Genomic DNA, 6333 nt, shown 5'->3' on the forward strand with positions numbered 1-6333 from the left:
TATACAAGCTGTCGAAACCATTTTTTAAAAGGGGTGTTTTAAAAACGGGGATCGACTTTTGGAAAAAGAAAATGGGAGTCGCCACCAATCTTTTAAAGTGTGATTGGATCACTATATAAAACGTTTTGGTCTACGAAATTGTGAGAAAATAGGTTCGGGAGTCGGTTATGTTCGAGGAAGGATTAGCACCCTCGTAACGCTCAAAATTGGTACCAAATTGGATAATTTTTGTCTCAATGCCAGAATTTTGAGAATATTTAAAAAATAAGGTTTCTTTATTTCCGTAATAATTCAAATTGAGAGAATCGAGACTCATTCGCTTTGAAGGAATAATAAATATCACATCCAGCATAATTAGACACGATACCTTTAAACTTTCGTAGCTAAAATCATCTCATAATTTATAAAACCTGTTTAAAAAGGATATTTTAGATATTTAGATAAACAGGAAATTGCAACCTAACATGTTAGGGCACTATTTCTCAAATTTCTAAACATCCAAAAATTGCCTCGTTCATTTTCTAAAAGTTCCTTTTTAATGACTTTTGGTTTTAAAAGTAATGATATGTTTCACATATTAAGAAATTAAATACAATATATATATATATATATATGCTTTATTATTTCATGCAAATATAATAAAGGTGACGAACAAGGATCTAAATTACCTAATATGCTATTATTTCATGGATGGTCATAAATAGTATCATTACATACACAATACAACATATAACTACATTTTATGCAAATAAATATCTAAATTATAATAATTAACTCATTTTATGTAAAAAAACAAGAATAAAATGATATATGGAATTTAACCCACTGTACAATATCAAAATAAAGGAGAATCTAAAATAAATAAACGAATTTAGTGTATGAAATATAAAAAATAAGCTATTTTAGAAATATATTAAACGATGTGAAAATAAAAAAATCCCCCTTATTTTTTTTAAAAAAAACATATACAAATTATATTATAATGTATAATAACTTAGCATATAATAAAAATAGTGTACTAGATGTTGTTATTCTTTTAAAAAAATGTATATAATTAATAAGTAATAATGTGTGCTTTAGGATAAAATAAAGGTAGTAAGGAAATATAGTAAAATATAGTATAATTTACAAATAAAAATATGTAATAATATAAATCATATAGTAATAAAATATATGTAATAAAATATATAATATAATATAAGAAGAATGTATAAAATAATAATAATCTAATAGGTATTTCATATAAAAATATAGTAAAATAATTGATACATATAGAAAATACATAGTATTTACTAACTTTATAAATAAATATATAATAATATGAATAATATAATATATAATATATAATATATAAAAATAATATGTACTAAAACATATAATATAGATATAAATAATATATATAAAATATATGATAAAAATTAAAAATAGATAATAATATAATAGATAAAATATAGTAAAATAAATAATATATATAATGAAAATACATATAACATATAGTAAAATGCAAATATAAAAAATATATGATAAACAAATCTTTTTTTTTAAAAAATAACAATATGTTGGATAATAAAAATAATATATACTATTTTAATATTAAAAATAAACATTGAATTTAATTGAAAATTTCGGGGTTAATTGTAAAATAATAAAAACATTTGGACTTAATTAAAACACAAGCTAGAATAGAGGGACTCATTGGGTAATTAAACCCTAATCCCCAAAATGGCACTGTTTCCATAATGAATTTTAAAGGCTGTTTGGATTAAATTAAAACAAATATAAAAGATTAAGGCCAAATTAAAATAAAAATAAAATGCAATTGAAAAAATTTAAAAAAAATAGAAGGATCAATTGGGCAATTTTCCCATTCTCCAAAAACGCGCGGATCCTCCCCGGGTAATTGGGTCAACGCGCGGATCTTCCGTTTGAAACGACGCCGTTTAAATGCTTATTGAATTAAGCCAAACGACGTCGTATTACAGGGGCTATATAAGCCAAATCTTAGCCTGAAAATCATTTTAACATTCGGTTTTAAAAAAACAATAAACGAAATTCTCTGAAAGAGGATTCGAGGGCTAATCCCGGTGCTGTTGAACCTCCGTCCAGGGGTTTTCTCACGCGCTCACGCGCCACCACGCACGGTGGTCGGAGGGTCAAAACCTTCTCCCTTTTCAGCGAAAGTCAGGTAATCCCTTTTCCTTTTTTACTATTTGTAATATATATTAAAAATATTCACCTTTGTACTCGATTGGCTACTGGTATTGTAAGTTGGTAATATTATGCTCCGTTGAATCTGTTTGTATATTTCTCTCTTTGGAAAATCGTGTGTTACAAATTAGAAAATGATGGGTTTTTATAACCCTTTGTAAGTGATTTACAATCTGGGAAAGAAATCTTTTGATTTCTTTCCATATTTTGCCCCTATTTTCTGCTGTTGTTTTTTCATTTTGTAGATGTCTCGCGAGGAAATCAGTGAGCCAGGATGATTAGGTCCTGATGGCAACGGTGCTGGCACTGAACTACGTTCATTCGGCTTCAACTACGGCCGGAATTGAGGCCGGGAATCATGGTGTCGATAGGGGTAGATGGAACGACGCATTGATTTAGCTTCTGGAGCCTTCCATTTGCGGCTCCTAAGGTTTCTGAAACCCTAGGGCTTTCCGTGTTCTGTTGGCTATTTGGGCCTTCCTGGGCTTCATTGGATTGGGTCAAGGGTAGGCTTAGAAATGGGTTTGTAATGTAAGGGGTTGGGTCTGCCGGGTGGTGTTGTAATTGGGCCTCGGGTGTAATGGGTTTATTTGTCTTTTGGACTTTATTTCTTTTGTAACATGGACTGTATAAATTGGACATTTTGGTTTATTTTATTTTTGGTTTTCTGTTTGGTTTATTAAGCCCGAGCGAATTTGGGCTATTACAGCTGCCCCTCTTTACTCATTGTTGTGTGACAGGAATAGAGCAAAGACTATAAAAGGACCAAATTTGCCCGACCTGGCTAATTCTCAAATCTTGATCCTCATCTTTCCCAAAGGTAGTCTGATGTCTTCGGGAGTGTCAAATTGGCTATCTTCAACTTGCTTCTTGAAAACTCAGGAACACCAATCTATTATTTTCGATCTGCTCTCTGCCAATACAGAGACGCCAAATCCACTATCTTTGATCTGCTTTCCGACAATACAGAGATTTCAAATCATCTTAGATTTGCTTCAACGTAAACACCTGAAAGCCAAATCAGCTATGTCTTCGATTTGTTCCTTGTAAACACAAGGATACCAAATCATCTTGGATTTGTTTGAGAACATCTGAGAGTCAAATCTGCTATGTCCTCGATTTGTTCCGTGTAAACACAAGAATGCCAAATCATCTTAGATCTGCTTCAGTATAAACATCTGAAGGTTAGATTTCTATGTGTCTGCCCTCTGTCGAATATGGAGACGCCAAACTTCAATTTGTTCTCTGGCAATACAGAAATGCCAAATCATCTTAGACTTGCTTCATTGTAAGCACGTGAAAGCCAAATCAGCTATGGTTTCGATTTGTTCCTTGTAAACACAAAAATACCAAATCATCTTGGATTTGTTTGAGAACATCTGAGAGTCAAATCTGCTACGTCCTCAATTTGTTCCTTGTAAACACAAGAATGCCAAATCATCTTGGATCTGCTTCAGCATAAACATCTGAAGGTTAGATCTGCTATGTGTCTGCCCTCCGTCGAATATGGAGACGCCAAACTTCGATTTGTTCTCTGAAAATACAGAGATGCCAAATCATCTTAGATTTGCTTCATCATAAGTACGTGAAAGCCAAATCAGCTATGTCTTCGATCTGCTCTCCGTCGAATATGGAAATGCCAAATCTGTTTCCTCGATTTGTTCTCTGACAATACAGAGATGCCAAATCATCTTGGATCTGCTTCAGCATGAACACCTGAAGGCCAGATCTGCTATACTTTAACCTGTTACCCTACTGCTTAAGGGGTTAAGGCGCATCTTCGATCTGCTCCACTACTGTTTAGGGAGATAAGATCCGCAATTTTGACCTGTTACCCTACTGCTTAGGGGATTAAGACGAGTTGTCGTTGATCTGTTCCACTACTACTTAGGGAGATAAGATCTGTAATTTTAGCCTGTTACCCTACTGCTTAGGGAATTAAAGCGAGTCTTGTAATTTTCAATCAATCTTGCTACATTGTCCACTGGGGAATCCACTTGTAGAATTGATTTCTTGGAATTTATGCTTATGCCAAATAATTAAGATACCATGCTCCTAATTAAACATATTATGATGCAGAATGTTATGAACATGACCCCTATCCTAGACGTCACCACTCATTCCTTCATTTGTCTTTTTAAAGCATTATTCTTGCTCAGCCTGTAGGCCTGTACCCTTCCTTCAATGCTATGATCCACTGAGGATGTCTGTGAAACAATCTTTCCTTAAAACTGAATCGTTAGTTTTGTTCATTTTCCTTTTAGACTGAAAGAAAGAAATTCCTTGAGTTCCTTCATCCTTTAGTTACGTAAATTTCTCGAACAATTGTCCTGTTTTAGTTTCTTGTATTATCTAGAAATTTCCAGAGTAATGCGTAAAACTTCGTTTGTGAACATATTTTAGTTCATCTATCATTATTTCAATGCAACATACTTAAAGAATAATAGAAAATGAATAAATCTTTAAGAATAATTGGATTTGAATGAATTGTCAAAAAATATAAAGGAAATAAATCTGATAGCATATCTTTGAGAAGAAATAGAATCTAAAGATAGCAAACAGGATAAAAGTTAGATGCTCTAAATATCGCCGCTTGAGCGTCTATACACTAGCTCCATGAAATCTTTCTCGAGTTCAACATGTGTTTAAAAAAAATCCAAAGTACTCTGACGATGCCCCAATTTGTAGCATTCTTCGCTTTTTGTTGTATTTGATATAGCAAGATCACCGTATGCCCTTCAATATTTGAGCTGCCCTTTCGGGTTTTCAACTCAAAACCCCTTTGGTCACAAGGTGCCCTTTGCTGGTTTTCACCTTGGCCTCTCCATCATTCATTTTTTTAAATCTCAAGGCACCCTTTGCGGGTTTTCACCTTGGGTTCTCTTCTCCTTTAGACAAAGTATTTTTTTACTGAGTCTGAGTTCACTGGGTTGGGTAAACTTTTCCCATCCATTTCCGTTAAGATCAATGCACCGCCAGAGAAAGCTTTCTTCACAACATAAGGCCCCTCCCAATTCGGCATCCATTTCCCCCTAAAGTCCTTTTGAATGCGAAGAATCTTTTTTAGTATAAGGTCTCCCTCGTGGAACTCTCTGGGTCGAACTTTCTTGTTGTAAGCTCGCATCATTCACTTCTGATACATCTGACCATGTCGAATGACTCTTAGCCTCTTTTCCTCAATCAAGTTCAACTGGTCATATCGGGACTGAACCCATTCAGCTTTATCTAAACTTATCTCTGTCAAAACTCGAAGAGAAGGTATTTCTACTTCAATAGATAACACTGTTTCCATCCCATAAACTAACAAGAATGGGGTTGCCCCAATAGAGGTTCTAACAGATGTTCGATAGGCCAGGAGTGCAAACGGTAAATTTTCATGCCAATCTCTATAGGTCTCAGTCATCTTCCCCACTATTTTCTTAATGTTCTTGTTGGCAGCCTCCACTGCCCCATTCATTTTTGGACGGTAAGGGGAAGAATTATGATGCTTGATTTTGAACTGGTCGCAAACCTCCGCTATCGTTTTGTTCTTCAACTTCAATGCATTGTCAGATATGATCTCCTCAGGCATTCCATACCGACAAATGATCTCTTTCTTCAAGAATCGACTCACTGCTGACTTAGTAACATTACGGCCTCTACCCATTTTGTAAAGTAGTCAATTACCACGAGGATAAACCGATGTCCATTCAAAGCTTTCAGTGATATTGGTCCAATAACATCCATGCCCCACATGGAGAAGGGCCATGGAGAAGTCATAACATGTAAAGGTGAAGGTAGTACATGAATTTTGTCTCCATAAATCTGACACTTATGGCATTTCTTGGTATAGTTGATACAGTCTCCTTCTATGGTGGCCCAATAATAGCCAAACCTTATGAATTGCCTTGCCATTGTAAACCCATTTGCATGCGTCCCACATACACCTTCATGAACTTCTTCTAAAATTAGCTTAGCTTCTACAGCATCGACATATCTCAAAAGTACTTGGTCTTTCCTTCTCTTGTACAGGATATCCCCGTCCAAGACATAGTCGCAAGCTAACCTTCTCAAAGTTCGTTTGTCATTTTCATTGGCCTGTTCAGGGTATTTACGATCTCTCACATATCATAATATATCCTGGTA

The sequence above is a fragment of the Gossypium hirsutum genome, chromosome A10 (genome assembly GCF_007990345.1).
Source record: "Gossypium hirsutum isolate 1008001.06 chromosome A10, Gossypium_hirsutum_v2.1, whole genome shotgun sequence".
Lineage (NCBI taxonomy): Eukaryota > Viridiplantae > Streptophyta > Magnoliopsida > Malvales > Malvaceae > Gossypium > Gossypium hirsutum.